Raw genomic sequence first — 17,739 nt, 5'->3', positions numbered from 1 at the left:
ACACACACACACACACACACACACAGGCATGCACACATACACAAGCACATCCACAGACACACACATGCACACACACACACATACTCACTCACTCCTTGAGCTCTGTCTGAATGTGAATGGGAATTCCCTGGCCTGTGGGCCCTGTGTGTGCAGGAGCGAGAGCGAGATGGCGTGGTCAGTCTCAGACACGACATACAGCTGCAGCCCTTCAATGTGTCCCAATGGCACTGGGAAGGGGGCAGGCGAGAAATACTTGCGTTCACCCTAGATGTGTGTGTGTGTGTGTGTGTGTGTGTGTCTGTGTGTGTGTGTGTGTCTGTGTGTGTCTGTGTGTGTGTGTGTGTGTGTGTGGCGTGTGTGTGGCGTGTGTGTGTGTGTATGTGTATGTGTGTGTGTGTGTGTGTGTCTCTGTGTGTTTGTAGGTTACATGTCTTAGCTCCATCCTGAGCCATGGGGTGTCTGTAGGTGAGAAATACCTGTGTTGGCCTCGGCCCCAGGGTGTGCTTGTGTTTTTTGGTTGGGTCAGGTTGCATCAGCAGCAGCGGCACACACACAGACACACACACACACACACACACACACACACACACACTCACACACACACACATACGACCCACACTGCAGCCACCTCCGGAGCAGATCAGGCTTGTTTCTGGCCTGGTTCTGTCTCTGATCTGGCTGTCAATCTGAACTTATGACAGTGGCTTTCCCATTGGAAATCAATGAAGTGCTGTACACTCAACAACAACAACAACAACAATAGCAACAGCCATAACAACAAAGACAACAAGACATTACATTCATATAGTGTTTTTCTAGGTATTTTACAGAGGTGTGGAGTGGGGAAGCTCAGTACCACCACCACGAATGTGAATCGCCCATCTGGGAGATCCTTCAATCAGATCCAAACCAGTCCAGTTCTGACCAATCCTGTCTAAGTACCTGTGATTAGATCCATCATGTGCAACAACAACAAAATCAACAACAACACATTACATTACATTTATATAGTGCTTTCCTAGGTGCCCGAATCCATCTTGTGACCCATCTTGGTTTTCATGAGGCTGGTGATGTCTCAGGGACCTGGTTCATGCCAGACCAGATCACAGGTGAATCTGTCTGAGGGACCAGGGGGGTATTCCAAGTACGTGGTTTAGTGACAAACCTGGGTAAGTTTACTCAGGGTAAGTGGTAAACCTCCTACAACAAGAGCCCTATGGCATTGTTTTGTTAGGAGAATGAAGCCATATAGCTCTTCTATTAGGAGGTTTACCCCTTAGGCTACTCTGAGTTAACTTACCCAGGTTTGTCACTAAACCACATACTTAGAATACCCTCCTGGTTCATGCCAGACCAGATCACAGTTGAATCTGTCCCAGGGACCTGGTTCATGCCAGACCAGATCACAGGCACATCTGCTGACGGCTCTGCGGGGCTCAGCAATTGAATTTGTGTGTATGAGACTGGAGGGTTGAGGGAGGGAGACGCGTACTCCATGTGTCCCTCACAAAGGCCTATTGTAAGCGGCCCCTGAGTGTGTGGGGGAGCACGTTGGCGTGGTGTTGGCGAGGGTGCGTCTGGTCTGGAAGCCGATGTTAAGTAGCCTAATTAGTGTGAAGTAGCGGCGAGAGAGAGATATGCACTGACAGCCTTGTGTGTGTGTGTGTGTGTGTGTATTTGTGTGTCTCGTGTGTGTGTGTGTGTGTGTGTATGTGTTTGTGTGTGTGTGTGTAGGTGTGTCATGTATGTGTGTGTAGTGTGTGTGTGTGTGTGTGTGTATGTTTGTGTGTTTTGTGTGTGTGTGTTTGTGTGTGTGTGTGTGTGTGTGTCTGTGTCTGTCTGTCTGTGTGTATGTATTTGTGTGTGTGTGTAGGTGTGTCATGTATGTGTGTGTGTTTGTGTGTCTCGTGTGTATGTGTGTGTGTGTGTGTGTCTGTGTATGTGTTTGTGTATATGTGTGTGTGTTTGTGTGTTTTGTGTGTTTTGTGTGTGTCTGTTTGTGTGTCTCGTGTGTGTGTGTGTTTGTGTGTGTGTGTCATGTGTGTGTCATGTGTGTGTGTTTGTGTGTTTTGTGTGTGTGTGTGTTTGTGTGTTTTGTGTGTGTGTGTGTTTGTGTGTGTGTGTGTGGAGGCCAGGACCGCGTCCCCTCTCTGTGGGCAGCGGCGCTCGGAGCTGGGCACGGGAGAAAGGGCTGATTGTTCCCAAACCTGGAGCTCTCCCGCCCTGGTCCTCAGTGCTGTTCCCGGGACACGAGACGGCAGAGGAATGCATGCGGTCACTGCGCAGGGTCGAGGGACGGGTGGGGGGGGGTCCCAGACGACCAGAGGGGTCGTCTTTTTCTCTCAACCCTCTGCCAGAAGCCGCGTATGGGAATTTCTACATCTTTATTCTTATGAGCCACCTGGTCCTCAGTTGGATGGAGTGTGTGCTGGCTTTGATAGCCATGTGTACAGAGAGCGGATTGCAGATGATAAAGCTTGAGTCATTTTTTCTTTTTCCTCTTCTGTTTCCAGTCCCGTCGCTCATGTTCCAATCTTGCGTGCTGTTCACAAACATCAGCCCGTCCATTTCACACACACATGAACGCAAACGTAAACATGTGTTTTTGCAGGGCGGAGGGAAGGCACATATGGCAACCATCAGTGCTATGAGCGTACATGCACACACACACACACACACACACACACACACACACACACACACACTGCACACGTACACGCTAATCATGATCACCACCCACGACTCCTCCATCATCTGAAGGCGGTCAGCAGATGTAGGCGCACACACACACACATGTACACACACACACACACACACACGTACACACACACACACACACACACACACACACACACACACACACACACACACATGTACACACACGTACACACACACACACACACACACACACACACACGTACACACACGGGCTTGTTTACCCTGTGATGTGAGGGAAGTGGCAGACTTGAGGGTTTCACACTGAGTAAAGGTAGCACAGACTTGACCCTGATTCAGAATCAGTACCTTTTATCATCAGACGGTCCCATACACAAGTATACAGCAAGGCTCAAATAACTCTATGGGCCCTACGATGATAGTCTAAAGCATAGCGCAAAGCATATAATCATCACGACGCAAAGCTTATTCCTATCGTATACTCAAGTTTTTCGCCATGCCCGTCTCTTTTATTGACCAATGTGCCAAGGGGTGTGGCAATTAACGACCTAAGGAGGGGTCTAGCGCATTATCTAAAAATCGCTAAAACGCATTACGCCACTGACGAAGAGAAACCTGGTCAGAAATCCATGGCGAGTTGTTTATATGTTATTTTAAGAGCGCATTGTCAACAGTGATATGGGCGGGTGCACAACACACCCTGCTTCTCTCATCCACAGGAACGCGCACCAACGCACATCCATGCAAAACATTACCAATTACATGATTACAATGTTAAACATAATTATAATAAAGATATTAGGAGGTACATCTCACAATGAGTAGTTAATCACCATCATTTGCAAATTGCTAATGACGGATTAGGTGAGAGGCACATATGGAGCACAGCTGAAGACGCACTGTCACGAGAAGTAAGCAGCAACTCCTCTGCAGGATAAATGTCCTTAGGTTTTTTATTCAGTCATTCGAACATTACTGGGGTAAGTGTTGCTTTTTCAAGGCTATGTTTTCGATGGTAACCCATTGTCAGACAATAGTGAAAGTAATTAACTTATAACCGTTCTGTCACACCACAATGAAGTTAGTTTTACTTTGCCAATGAGTTCAAATAATAGACGAGTGCAGATGCGTGTATATGCTATACTCTGCTAGGTTTTAGTAAAGCATGGTTTAGTGGAATACCTGTTCCATAAGTTCTCGCATGCAAGCAGATTCCTTCAAATGTGCCGCTGACTATCAAAATACCGATGCGCTGTTTGAAGTTGTGCTGCTTGCTGCTAAAGGGCATGACAGATGCCATTCTCATTGGTTTAAATGATGTTACGCCCAAAACACACCCATGACTGATTACGTTTCACAAAACCACTACCAATGTGGACTGGACAACCCACTAAATTTAATTAAGTTATTCGCTAGTGAATGCACATGTAACAGGGTTGTTGATTTCAACAGGACACAGAATGCACATGTAACAGGGTTGTTGATTTCAACAGGACACAGAATGCAGGGTTGGTGATTTCAACAGCACACAGAATGCACATGTAACAGGGTTGTTGATTTCAACAGCACACAGCATGTGCTTTAAACCAGATACACACCCGTGGGGACTGACACAGTAAACACTGGAGTCATGATATGGAAAAACCTACAGCACAGCAACAAACCATGCCAGAATAAGCAATGGGGATCCTCTGCTGAGTTAGCTGTCACTCACACACACACACACACACACAGGCAAACAAGCTGTTTGGAAAGGAAGAGCGGAGAGGTGGGAGTTTTTGTGGGTGAGTGTGATATCCCCCCATGGAATTCTGTTACACACTTCACAAATACCATCACACACACGCTCTCTCTGTTTCTCTCACCCACATACACACACACACACCCCAAACAAAGGAACGGTGATAAAAAAAGGCCTCACAAATACTTTCTCACTCACGTACACTCTCACACAAACAAACACACACACACAAACACATACTGTATCTAACTCTGTGCAAAAGAGTGTGGTGAGATTTAGATATTGCGGATAAGAGTGATGTCCCAAAAATGTGTTCCACCCCTACACAATACACACACACTCACACACACTCAGATGCCAAACTGGGGGGGGGGGGGGGGTAGTAGTTTCCCCCAGTAGAAATGTGGTCCATCCTCCAACGAGAGCGAGATAAACAGAGAGAGAGAGAATTGTGCACTCCCAAATCTACACCCTCATGGTTGGAGAAAAAGGAACTCTGACCTCATCTCTCTGGGTCTTGGACCTATCCCACATCCTTAGGAAACGGCCCTCAGTGTCTTTGTGTGCGTGTGTGTGTGTCTGTATGTGTGTGTGTGTGTCGGTCAGTGATTTCTCTGTTTCTGGTGCATACGGAGGCTTGGGTGGGATGTTAATGAAAGACAGGAAGCAGGCAGCTAAAAGCATGTCCTGTTGGTACCTAGAGCCGGGTCAAACGTCCTGCTTATCTCAACCTCCCATGTTAGCCCAAAAGCTAATACTGTTACGTTTGGGCTTGTCCACAACGGCAACCATAACTACAAAGACAGCAGTAAAAACTATAGTTTTAACGATAATGCTATAGTTACAGTAATTATAATGACAGCATCCACACTGCATACTAAAATGATAACGATTTGAGGAACGATGGCCTTGGGGGTCACATTCAGAGTGATTTTCAGAACAATGGAAACCTGACAGCCAATCAGAATCCACTGAATTTTAGAAATCGCATTAATGAACATGAGAGAAACTTTCCTGGTTCGCCAGTGTGAACGCCAGAGAACTGGTGTTACCTGGAGGCTGATGGATGTCTCAAGCCTAATCCGATCGCTCAGCATAACGGATGCCAGCTAGCTGTGCGTGTGGAATGCTCGTAAACCTCACTCCCCGACGCCACAAGAGCAGTGCATGAAAGCTATCAGTCAGGGCTTTAAGCTCAATTGTCAGCACACTTGACTCCCGGTCTAAGGTGCTGCTGTTTGCAGGTTTGAGTCATGTGAAGGGCTGAACCATGCAGGTTACAATAGCACCATCTAGTTTTGCTAGCATATTTAGGCTGATGAATGTCTCAAGCCTATTCCGATCCCTCACAGCAGCAGCTAGTTTTACTAGCATTCAAGCTCTGATGAATGCTATAAACCACGTCCATGACGGTAACTAGGCCTGTGGCATGCTGCCTGTCTCAGTAAAGAACAGGCTAATCATGTTAGTGTTTAGCATTCATTCTTAAATACAAATGCCATAAAGCACATCCTTGTAGTACCTGTAGCTGTGGAATGCAGTAAAAAGTCCTGCAGTCCTACATAGCTCTCCCCTGTCACAGGCTAATTAGGTTAGCATTAGCATTCATGCTCGGATTTCATTATCCCCTGGTTCAGATGGGGTGGCTGAGGATTTTACTGCTTTGTTCCAGTTTATTGCTCCCCCCCGCCTTCTCTGTATACCTCCCTTGGTGTGTTCTCTCCCTCAGGCTAGGTTGAGAACTGCTGTTGATTGTGTTCCTGAACGATGCTTGAGTAATGTTGTTAGGATCCGAATTACAACACATTCCACCCTCATGACATTTCTCTTTCTCTTACACACACACATACACACACACACACACACACACACACACACAGTAGGAACACAAAGATGGGCTAAGCCTGAAAGGTTTGCATCTCAGTGTTTGTCCATCTAAGTCCATCTTTGAGCATCTGTCTCTGGTCTCCTTTTTCCACCTATTAACACATACATCTCACACATGCGTGCATGCACACACACATCTCACACATACCACATACACAAATACATATAAACAACACACCCACACTTATGCACATACTCACTCACACAGGGATATTACATCTTCTGCTCTGATATCTGATTATCTATAACACACACACACACACACACACACACACAAATCATGTAATGAATGACAAAAGTATTCAGTTGCAAGTCACTTTCAAAAAGCTTTAGCACAGTAAATGTAAGCCAATATATCTCCTCCAGTATGCAAAGGAATCTTTGTATGTGTGTGTAAGTGCACGTGCATGTGTAGAAATGTGTGTGTGCGTGTAAGCGTGTGTGTGTGTGTGTGTGTGTGCTTACATGTGTGTTACAGTAGACCATAATGTCTTCCTTGACTGCCTGCCGTGCGTGTCTTTGGGGAAGTGCTTTTATTTTGGGTGTTGCTCTCTCTGTAGGGAAGTGTCATCTTTCTAACGGGGGGATCGATCCGACAGCAGGAGGTATATTTAGACACACATTCACACACACACACACAGCCTATAATCTCTCTCTTCACTGCTGTCTGACTGGAAACCCATTGCTGGGCTTACCCTGCTTTTTTACCCCCCTCCCTCTCTTGCTATCTCTCTCTATTCCTCCCTTTCTCCACACCTCTCATCACTAGCTTCTTCCTTCCTTCTCTTTCCTTTCTCCTCCCTCCACGGGTGTGTCTGAGCTGAGAGCACCTGCGTGTATCTCTCTCTCGTCTCCTTACTGATGTTATATCTCTCGTCTCCTAACTGATGTTATATATCTCTTTCGTCTCCTAACTGATGTTATATCTCTCGTCTCCTAACTGAGGTTATATCTCTCTCTCATCTACTAACTGATGTTATATCTCTTGTCTCCTAACTGATGTTATATCTCTCTCTCATCGACTAACTGATGTTATATCTCTTGTCTCCTAACTGATGTTATATATCTCTCTCATCTACTAACTGATGTTATATCTCTCGTCTCCTAACTGATGTTATATCTCTCTCTCTCTCTCATTTCCTGAGGTTGTATCTGTCTTTCTCGTCTCCTAACTGAGGTTATATCTTGAATTTCCCCTGGGGATCAATAAAGTATCTATCTATCTATCTATCTATCTATCTATCTATATCTCTATATCTCTATCTATCTATCTATCTATATCTCTATATCTCTATCTCTCGTCTCCTAACTGAGGTTGTATCTGTCTCTTTTGTCCCCAAACTGAGGTTATATCTCTTTCGTCTCCTAACTGAGGTTATATCTCTCTTGTCTCCTAACTGAGGTCATCTCTCTCTCTCTTTCATCCCCAAACTGAGGTTATATCTCTCTTGTCTCCTGAGGTTATCTCTCTCTCGTTCCCTAACTGAGGTTGTATCTCTCGTCTCCTATTGGTTGCATGTGAGTGTTGAAACTTGTTTTCCCTTCCCTTCCCTTCTCTCTCTATCTCTCTCTCTCTCACACTCTCTCATCCCTTCTTCCATCTACTTCTTCCTTCCTCACTGTGTCATATCATCACTCTCTTTCTCTGACTCCATGGGCCCGAGTTCGGTGGCGATATAGGTAGCAGGAAGCAAATTCAAGGCAGGGACTCTGAAATGGGCGAGACTTTTCTGGTGAAGTTCAATAGAATAAACCAATTACATGTAACCAGTGTTGAATGCTGATGTACTGTATCTACATATTTATATTTTATTAATTAACTTTGACCTGACTCTGGCCACTTTATGCTTCTGACTTCGCTCTGGCCACAGTGTGCATGCACTGTCGGCAAAATAAGCTGTCCAACTCACACTCTCGTATGTCTGTCTGCCCCTCCTCTTTCTGTCTCTTACTCTATCCCTTTATCCTCCTCCTCTCTTTGTCTGGAATCTCCCTATCATTCTCTCTATCTACCACCCCCTATCTTTCTCTCTTCCAGCTCTCTCCTTCCCTCCATCTCTCTTTCTCTCCTCCCTCCTTCTCGTACTCTCTCTCTCTCTCTCTCTCTCTCCATAGCTCCCTGCCTCTCTCTCTTTCTCTGTCTCTCTCTCTCTCTCTCTCTCTCTCTCCCTAACCCCCCTCTCACACTCTCTCTTTCTCTCTCTCTCTCACTCCATCTGCCTGTGGCTGATATAAATACCCCGGTCCGGTTGGTGCGGTGGGGTAGGGTTTCTCTGGAGGGGCTAGGGCCCACTCTGTCCTCAGCGCCGTACTCATAAACAGCCCGCTCCCTGCTAGACCTCACTGACCTCTTACTGCTATAACGGTGTATGTGTGTGGGTGGGTGGGAATGGGTGTGTCTCTGTGTGTCTGTGTGTGTCTGTGTGTGTGTTATCAGAACCAAATTCTCAGTTGCCTGAACCCATTTGTTTTGGCAAAACCTTAAACAGTTTTCACAAATAAAACACAATTTGCAAAACTTGCTAAACACATTCTCATGCAATACAACACGTGTTGCATTGTGATGCACTTGTGATGCATAATGGCAACCACAAGTGGCAAAAGGTAAACACAAATAGTGCACAGATGTCATACGTTAAACACAACTACTTAAAATTGATCACACTTCTTTCAAATGATGTCACACAACCAATATAAGCTAGTTCAGAGTGCAAACAGGCTGCTGAACAGTGCAGGTTCATATCAATAATGGACAGAAACTACTGTATCAATCAGGCATTCAGAGTACACTGTAGGCTGTAGACTGCAATGTACTTCTCATTTACATTACTGAAATGCCTTTTCCGGTATACAGTTTTTCACAATTGCTAAAACACATTTTTTGAAAACTTCCACCCTTTTCTCAAAACTGTATCCATGCCATCATACAGGTGAACAGGAAATAAATGTGTCGCACACATCATACAGTATATCATGCATCACATCACTTCATATATCATATATCATTTATCATATATCACATCACTTCATATATCATATGTCATATAGCATATATCACATCACTTCATATATCATATATCATTTATCATATATCACATCACTTCATATATCATATATCATTTATCATATATCACATCACTTCATATATCATATGTCATATAGCATATATCACATCACTTCATATAGCATATATCATATAGCATATATCACATCACTTCATATATCATATATCATTTATCATATATCACATCACTTCATATATCATATATCATTTATCATATATCACATCACTTCATATATCATATGTCATATAGCATATATCACATCACTTCATATATCATATGTCATATAGCATATATCACATCACTTCATATATCATATAGCATATATCACATCACTTCATATATCATATGTCATTTATCATATATCACATCACTTCATATATCATATGTCATTTATCATATATCACATCACTTCATATATCATATGTCATATAGCACATCACTTCATATGTCATATAGCATATATCACATCACTTCATATATCATATATCATTTATCATATATCACATCACTTCATATATCATATGTCATATAGCATATATCACATCACTTCATATATCATATGTCATATAGCATATATCACATCACTTCATATATCATATATCATATAGCATATATCACATCACTTCATATATCATATGTCATTTATCATATATCACATCACTTCATATATCATATGTCATTTATCATATATCACATCACTTCATATATCATATGTCATATAGCACATCACTTCATATGTCATATAGCATATATCACATCACTTCATATATCATATGTCATATAGCATATATCACATCACTTCATATATCATATGTCATATAGCATATATCACATCACTTCATATATCATATGTCATATAGCATATATCACATCACTTCATATATCATATATCATATAGCATATATCACATCACTTCATATATCATATATCATTTATCATATATCACATCACTTCATATATCATATGTCATTTATCATATATCACATCACTTCATATATCATATATCATTTATCATATATCACATCACTTCATATATCATATGTCATATATCATGCATTACGTCATCCCCTTTCTGCTCTCCAGCGTGGACCTGCTCACACCTCTCTGCTACTCTCTCTCTCTCTCTCTCTCTCTTTGTCCCTCTCTGTCTCTCTCTTTCTCTCTCTCACACACACACACAAATGTTACTCTGCTGACACCTGTACACACACACACACACATACAAACACACACACACAACCCTATGAACACCTGTACAAACACACATACACACACGGTCCTGCGAACACCTGTACATGCACACATACACCCACCCACCCACACACACATGCACACACACACATGGTCCTGCGAACACCTGTACATGCACACATACACACACACACACACACACATACACACACACACATACACACACTGTCCTGCGAACACCTGTACACCCACACACACACACGGTCCTGTTGGTACCTCTCCGGCTTGTTCGCTGCTCTCCTCCTTCGTTTCCCATTCCTTTCTTCCTCTGGAATGCCAGGAATTCTCAGCTCTCTTTTTTTCATCATGGGTGGAGTGGGTGAGAGGAGGGTGCTGGACAAAGCTGAACCAGAGGGTGGCACACGTCTTTTTTCACACACAAGATGCCAGTCTACATGCCCATGAGTTTCTCAGTGTGTTTGTATCTGCTACTGATGATAATGGCGACAGTAGCACAGTGGTTATCATTTGTGATAAAATAAAGAAGCTATTGATAATGGTATATAAAACAAGCAAGAGTTTTGTGTATGCAGTCGTGTTGGTTATAATTGGAGACATTATTGGTTCAGCCAAGTAAATGCATAGTTCAGTCATGTAGCTGTTTGCTCCTCATAAACTTACATGAGTTAATTTACTTGCCGTGGTGTGTGTGTGTGTGTGTGTGTGTGTGTGTGTGTGTGTGTGTGTGTGTGTGTGTGTGTGTTGTAGACTCTGCTCTTTGGCTGTTCTCTGCTTTCAGGGGATTGGGTTTAAGCTTGGCTTCTCCCTCCTGTTTGCATTCTTATTCATGCTAACCACTCTATTACAGCCCTGTAAACAGGCCCACACCACATACCCCCCTACCCCACCCTCCCACCAGCTCACACAAACACTCTGCATAACTCAATGCTGCCCCCCTCAGGAGTCAGATGGAACTGACGGCATTGAGCATGGAGTTAACAGGTTGTCTTCTAAGTCCTCCTATTGTATCAAGGACCTTTAGAAGCTGAGACAAACAGTACCCTTAATTGTGTTATTACAGAATTAGTTTTAATTCGTTTTGTATAAATTGTTTTACTTAATTGTATTTGTTAAGTGATAAGTGTCAGTAGGCTATACAAGACTCACATTGCTTTCCTGGAAATCTTTTCTTTTTGTAAGGTTGACCTTCCTCACTAAAGCGTCCAGCCCATTCCTGTTTCCCCTGACAGAGAGTGTTGTAGGCAGGATATCCTGTCTGTGTAGTGCTAAAGGTGCTGGTGGTGTTTTATAAAGATAGGCCATGATGGTCGTGTATTTAAGCAACATGTGCAAACTATAACCTTCAAGGGTCCAGCTGTTTGTGTCGTTTAAGGTCTGTCTGTAAGTGTGTAAAGTACTGTTAGCTATTAAAGCCTTAAATGGCCATGGGTACAATATGGATATGCTTTGCCCCTATACTCCTTCATCATGGGTCTCAATCACTATGGACTGTCCCATGGTCTTTGCTTGCACACAAATGGGACCGTGCTTTTTCTATTGTTGCACCAAGACTTTGGGACAGTCTCCCAAGGGACCTTAGTCATGTTTAATCCCTGACTGGTTTAAAGTCTAAGCTTAAAACTCACTTTTTGTCTTCCGTTTGGCAACTGTTGATCCCTAGAACTGTGGATGGTAAATAATCTGTCATAGTGACTGTCTATACACATAGTATGTATGTCGTCTATTGTGAAACACTTTGCTTCAATACTTTACTTTACTTTACTTTACTTTACTTTACTTTACTTTACTTTACTTTACTTTACTGTATGTAGGAATAATACATTATTTTAGGTCTGAAATATTGAAGTTAATCAATCAGTCACCAATTATTATGACATATATTATTATGTGTGACATCTTCATTAATGATCAGCATAAGTTTAATATCAGGCTTTTTGCACGTCGTAAATCAGTTGAAGAGGCTGTGCCTTGAGCATGGGGGAATGTGCTGTGCCTCTGATGCAGAAGCCTTCTTTAGCTTTTATAAGACAGTTGAGCGGTTTGGCACCAGGTGCTGCTCTTATTTTGAGTGGGTGGGTTTTTAGTGTGAGTTCATGCAAGAGCTCCAGGCTTTAAATAGCCACCTCCTCCGTGGGGGAGCGAAGCGAAACAAGACCAAACGAACGAAACTGGAGGGGAGTTGACCATGGGTTGCATCACAGGGTTTGTGTTTCAAACAGCTTTATTTAATCAGGCATTACAAGTCCCCTCTGCTTTTAGTGTGGTGTCACGTCTGAGTCAGGTCAGCGATGCAGAGGTTTTTAATAGGCAGAGGTGTTTTGTTCAGATGCCATCGTTGTACTGTCATGTTCATGACGAGAGGTCTGGGACTACCCCCACCCCCACCCCCCAAGTCATCTCCCTGTCTTTGGGAAATGGACAGTCTCATATGCTAAATCAGGCATAAACCATTATGTCATTAATAGTTTTGGGGTTGATCATCAGGGTGTTTGAAACAGCTGGTGAGTAGATGGGGGTGAGGTTATCAGTGGAGGGAGAAAGAGAAGATTGAACGATTGCGGAAGGTGATTTGAGACGGAGAGAGAGAAGGGGGGGTAGAAGAGATGAAACAGACATGCAAGAGAGTTTTTGAGAGATCTGAGAGAGAGTGCAAGAGTGAGGGAAAGCTAGAGGAAGAGGGAGGTTGAGACAAATAGAGAGAGCAAGAGAGGAAGAGAGAGAGCGAGAGAGGGAGAGAGAGTGAGGGGGGGGCGTGGGAGAGGGAGGGTGATAGAGGGAAAAATAGAGGGAGAGAGAAAGAGAGCAAGGGAGGGAGAGAGCAAGGGGAATGAGAGAGAGAGTGAGGGTGGTAGCGAGAGAGCTAGGGAGGGGGAAAGAGAGAGAGAGAAAGAGGGAGGGGAAATAGAGAGAGAGCGAGAAAGAGAGAAAGAGGGAGGGGAAAGAGAGAGAGAGAGAGAGAGAGAGAGAGAGAGAGAGAGAGGGGGGGTCAGAGAGAGAGAGAGGGAAAAGAGAGAGAGAGAGAGAGAGAGGGGAAAGAGAGAGAGAGAGGGAGGGGAAAGAGAGAGAGAGAGAGAGAGAGAAAGAGGCGGAGGGGAAAGAGAGAGGGGGTCCCTTCTGCACCGCGCCCTCTGGAGGCATGCTCTGCTCATCGCCCATTAGTGTGTCATATCCTTCAAACAGTCACACGCACCCACACACTCGCAGAGTGACGTGGATTGACACTCTCAGTCAGCGACGACATCTCTCTCTCACACACACACACACACACACACACACACACACACACACACACACACACACACACACACACATACACACACAGAGTGACGTGGATTGACACTCTCAGTCAGCGACGACATTTCTCTCTCTCTCTCACACACACACACACACACACATACACATACATACACACAGAGTGACGTGGATTTACACTCTCAGTGAGTGACTGCATACTCACACTCCCTCTCTCAGAGACACACACACACACAAGTGTAGGAGCCACCAGCATAACAGTGAGTATGATCTCCTCTCATCTTTTCTCCTGTCTGTTTCCCATGTGTCTCTTTATAGCCTCTTGGTTCCAATAATAATCTGTATTGAGTGCTTAGCTCCTCTGTATGGACCTCAGCGTGTGTGTGTGTGTGTGTGTGTGTGTGTCTGACTTGTGTCAGTGTTCATCCCTGGACATTTCGCTCAACTTAGTCTGCACTGGTCACGGTGTGTATAGCTTGGGTTCTTCATCGGAGGGTGGGTATTAGCCATAAGGTTTGGGTTAGGTCTTGTCCACTGGTATAAGGGGGGTATTCCGCATTGGTACAGAGTGTTTTCTATCAGCATAAGGTGTGCATTATTTTCCAGAACAGTGTGTGTAGTCTTATTAGCCTAGTGAGTGTGATGAGTGTTCTGTACACCAGGGCTCACCGTCAGGTCCCTGTCCCCTTACTGTACTTATTGCCCCTTCTAGTGTACTTATTCCCCCCTCTACTGTACTTAACACCCCCTATAGTGTACTTATTACCCCCCCTCTGCTGTAGGCAGCTGTGGCCTACTGGTTAGCGCTTTGGACTTGTAACCGGAGGGTTGCCGGTTTGAACCCCGACCAGTAGTCACGGCTGAAGTGCCCTTGGGCAAGGCACCTAACCCCTCACTGCTCCCCGAGCGCCGTTGTTGTTGCAGGCAGCTTACTGCGCCGGGATTAATGTGTGCTTCACCTCACTGTGTGTTCACTGTGTGCTGAGTGTGTTTCACTAATTCACGGATTGGGATAAATGCAGAGACCAAATTTCCCTCACGGGATCAAAAGAGTACTTACTTACTTATACTTAATACCCCCCTCTGTTGTACTTAATACCCCCTAATAGTGCACTTATAACCTGCCTGTAGTGGTCACGTACTCCAGAGCTGGGCGAGGGTCCACTGCCAACCCAAAGCTCCCGTCTTGGTGAAGAGCTACATCCTAATCATTTGACCTCTGTCCCCCTCTCATTCCCCACAGCAACCCACATTTACAGCGCCGGTATTAAACCGTACTGTATTATGATACGAGCACTCGTAAAATTTTACTCGTACGCTAGATGATCGGGTGTCTGTCAGGCGGCCCTGTATGCTACTGAGCGTCTGCGGTCGGAGATCACTTTGCCACCCATGTTGTTGAGCCCTTGGTGCGTAGCCCCTGGGATAGCATGGCCTGTGTGTGTGTGTGTGTGTGTCTGTGTATGTGTGTGTCTGTGTGTCTGTGTGTGTGTGTGTGTGTGTGTGTGTGTGTGTCTGTGTATGTGTGTGTCTGTGTGTGTGTGTGTGTGTGTGTGTGTGTGTGTGTGTGTGTGTGTGTGTGTGTGTGTGTCTGTGTGTCTGTGTGTGTGTGTGTGTGCGCAAGACTCTAGGCTATTCTTGCCTAGCGGGGCTAGAGAGGGATGAGGTAAGAGGTTATTTAGCTCGCTTGCCCTAGCTCTGGAGGCCCAGCTCTGGGGTGATAGATTACACTGCCTTGTTTCCAGACGGGCAACAGATCGCATGCCTGCGTGTCTGTCTGTCAGTGGCAGCCCAAGAGATGCACTGAATCACATGTGATATGCACATACACACACGCACATGTGCATAAAGTACACACACACACATGCACACACACACACACACACACACACACACACACACACACACTCACACACACATGTACATACAGTACATACACACACACACGCACGCACACATGCACACACATACATATATACAGTACACACACACACACACACGTGTACACACAGTACACACACACACACACACACACACACACACTCTCATAACACACTCACATAACTCTCTCACATGTCCACAAACATGCACCCACAAATCCACACCTCTCTCACCATACTCTCACATATACTGTCTCACACATGCACAATGTCATCATGCATGCCACACTGGCACACATACACACAGGTACACAGACACACATGAACACAGTACATACTCTCACACACATCACACACACATGCATGCATTCACCCATAATAGCATAACACCTTCACATGTCCAGTATATGCACTCTCACCCATGCACACACACACACACACACACACACACACACACACACACACACACACACACACACACACACACACACACACACACACATACACACACACACACAGTATCAGGTTGAAGGTATGGCATGGCAGCAGCTGAATGTGTTAAATAAGTCTCCAGGAGTTTCATCAGTGTGAAAACTTGGTGTGTGCCGTCTGCTCTGGGGCCCATGGTTCTCTGGGAGGGGTGCTGAAAGGCTTTCACAGACCTGTGTGTGTGTGTGTGTGTGTGTTTCTGTAACCTTGGGTTTGTTTACTCGAGATCTGACAGATGAGGACTTGTTTTGGTGAGATCAGCAATTACACGCTGAGAAACACACAGAGACAGATCGAGAGAGATTGTGGGACAGAGAGAGAGAGTGGGACAGAGAGAGAGAGAGAGAGAGAGAGAGAGTGGGACAGAGAGAGTGAGAGTGGGACAGAGAGAGAGAGAGAGATACGTGAAGACAGATGCTAGCTGACAATGATACACAGAGACAGACACACACAGAGAAACAGATGGACACAAATGCAGTTATTATTATTAGGCCTACTTATCAAATACAAACGTTCTGCCAATTTTTTTCTCTCAGTTCTCATATGATGAGATATTGTAGGCCTACCGATATTGTATTACCCTTCATTTACTGTATTTTTAGAGGTACAAATAGATGGAATCGGAGTGTTTTTTTTTCACTTGCCCTTGATGCTTGGCAGGGTGATAGACATGAAGAGAATGGTTTCAGTATCATAATGAGACGTTAGCTGATGATGCTAACAATAAGAGGAGCTAACATTAATACTTGTTCTAGTAAAAGGTCCCTTGTGTTGTGCTGCTTGTTCCTTACTGTGCCTCACTGCCTGCTCGAGGAGGCTTGAGAGGGTTCATAGGCCTTTAATAGGAGACTGACGCACTCACACTGGCATTGTCTGAGTTTAGCTTCCCGTACTCAGCAGGAGAGAGGCGTGAAGCGCTAGCTACTGTTCCTGCTAAACGCTTACACCTAGCGCTTAGCTTTAATCTCTCCCGCCAGGCTGCCAGAGCACATGGTTATTTCAGGAAGAATAAAAGCGGCTACTGGTGATTTAGTGACACTTTAGCACCCCTCACTGATATAGGGCCATTCTCATGGATCCTCAGATTGCGTCAGGCTTCTTTCAGAAGGGTAGCATTTGAAGTATTTAAAGTTCAGTGAGTGACAGATTCAGTGTGTCTCTGTTAAGTTGTGTCTTTGCTACCTGCTACTATTTAAATCATGTTTCTTCTAACATGGAACCCAGGAACCAGGTGATTGATATTTCAGGCCCCTAACCTCAATATTTCATATTATGTAATATATTGTTGTTATATAACTCATAGATTAATATCTTGGTCAACTGTCTGGAATAACTTGGTTGTAATAACACAACAGATAGGCTAGTCATACTAATGGAAAAAAGGATGCTGCCTGCAAATGTGAATTTCCACAATTATCTTGAACCCTGAAACTCATTGACCCTGAGGTCTTCATCAGCTTTTTGTATGACATATATGAAGTATTTTCTAAAAATTATATATATATATATATATATATATTAGGAACGTGAACCTGAT

The 17,739-nt window shown here is 44.3% G+C and overlaps 1 pseudogene; it reads left to right on the top strand.

Annotated features, from left to right (window-relative positions):
• LOC143106277 (paxillin-like) overlaps nt 1–17,739 on the top strand; it is a 31,997-nt pseudogene that overhangs the window by 1,914 nt on the left and 12,344 nt on the right.

This window comes from Alosa pseudoharengus, unplaced genomic scaffold (genome assembly GCF_046254945.1).
Source record: "Alosa pseudoharengus isolate Yale_2024_CS ecotype anadromous, Long Island Sound unplaced genomic scaffold, YU_APseudo_1.1 YU_APseudo_1.1_scf_6, whole genome shotgun sequence".
NCBI lineage: Eukaryota > Metazoa > Chordata > Actinopteri > Clupeiformes > Clupeidae > Alosa > Alosa pseudoharengus.
The sequence above is the reverse complement of the archived record's forward strand: the minus strand, read 5'-3'. Positions and strand labels throughout refer to the sequence as shown.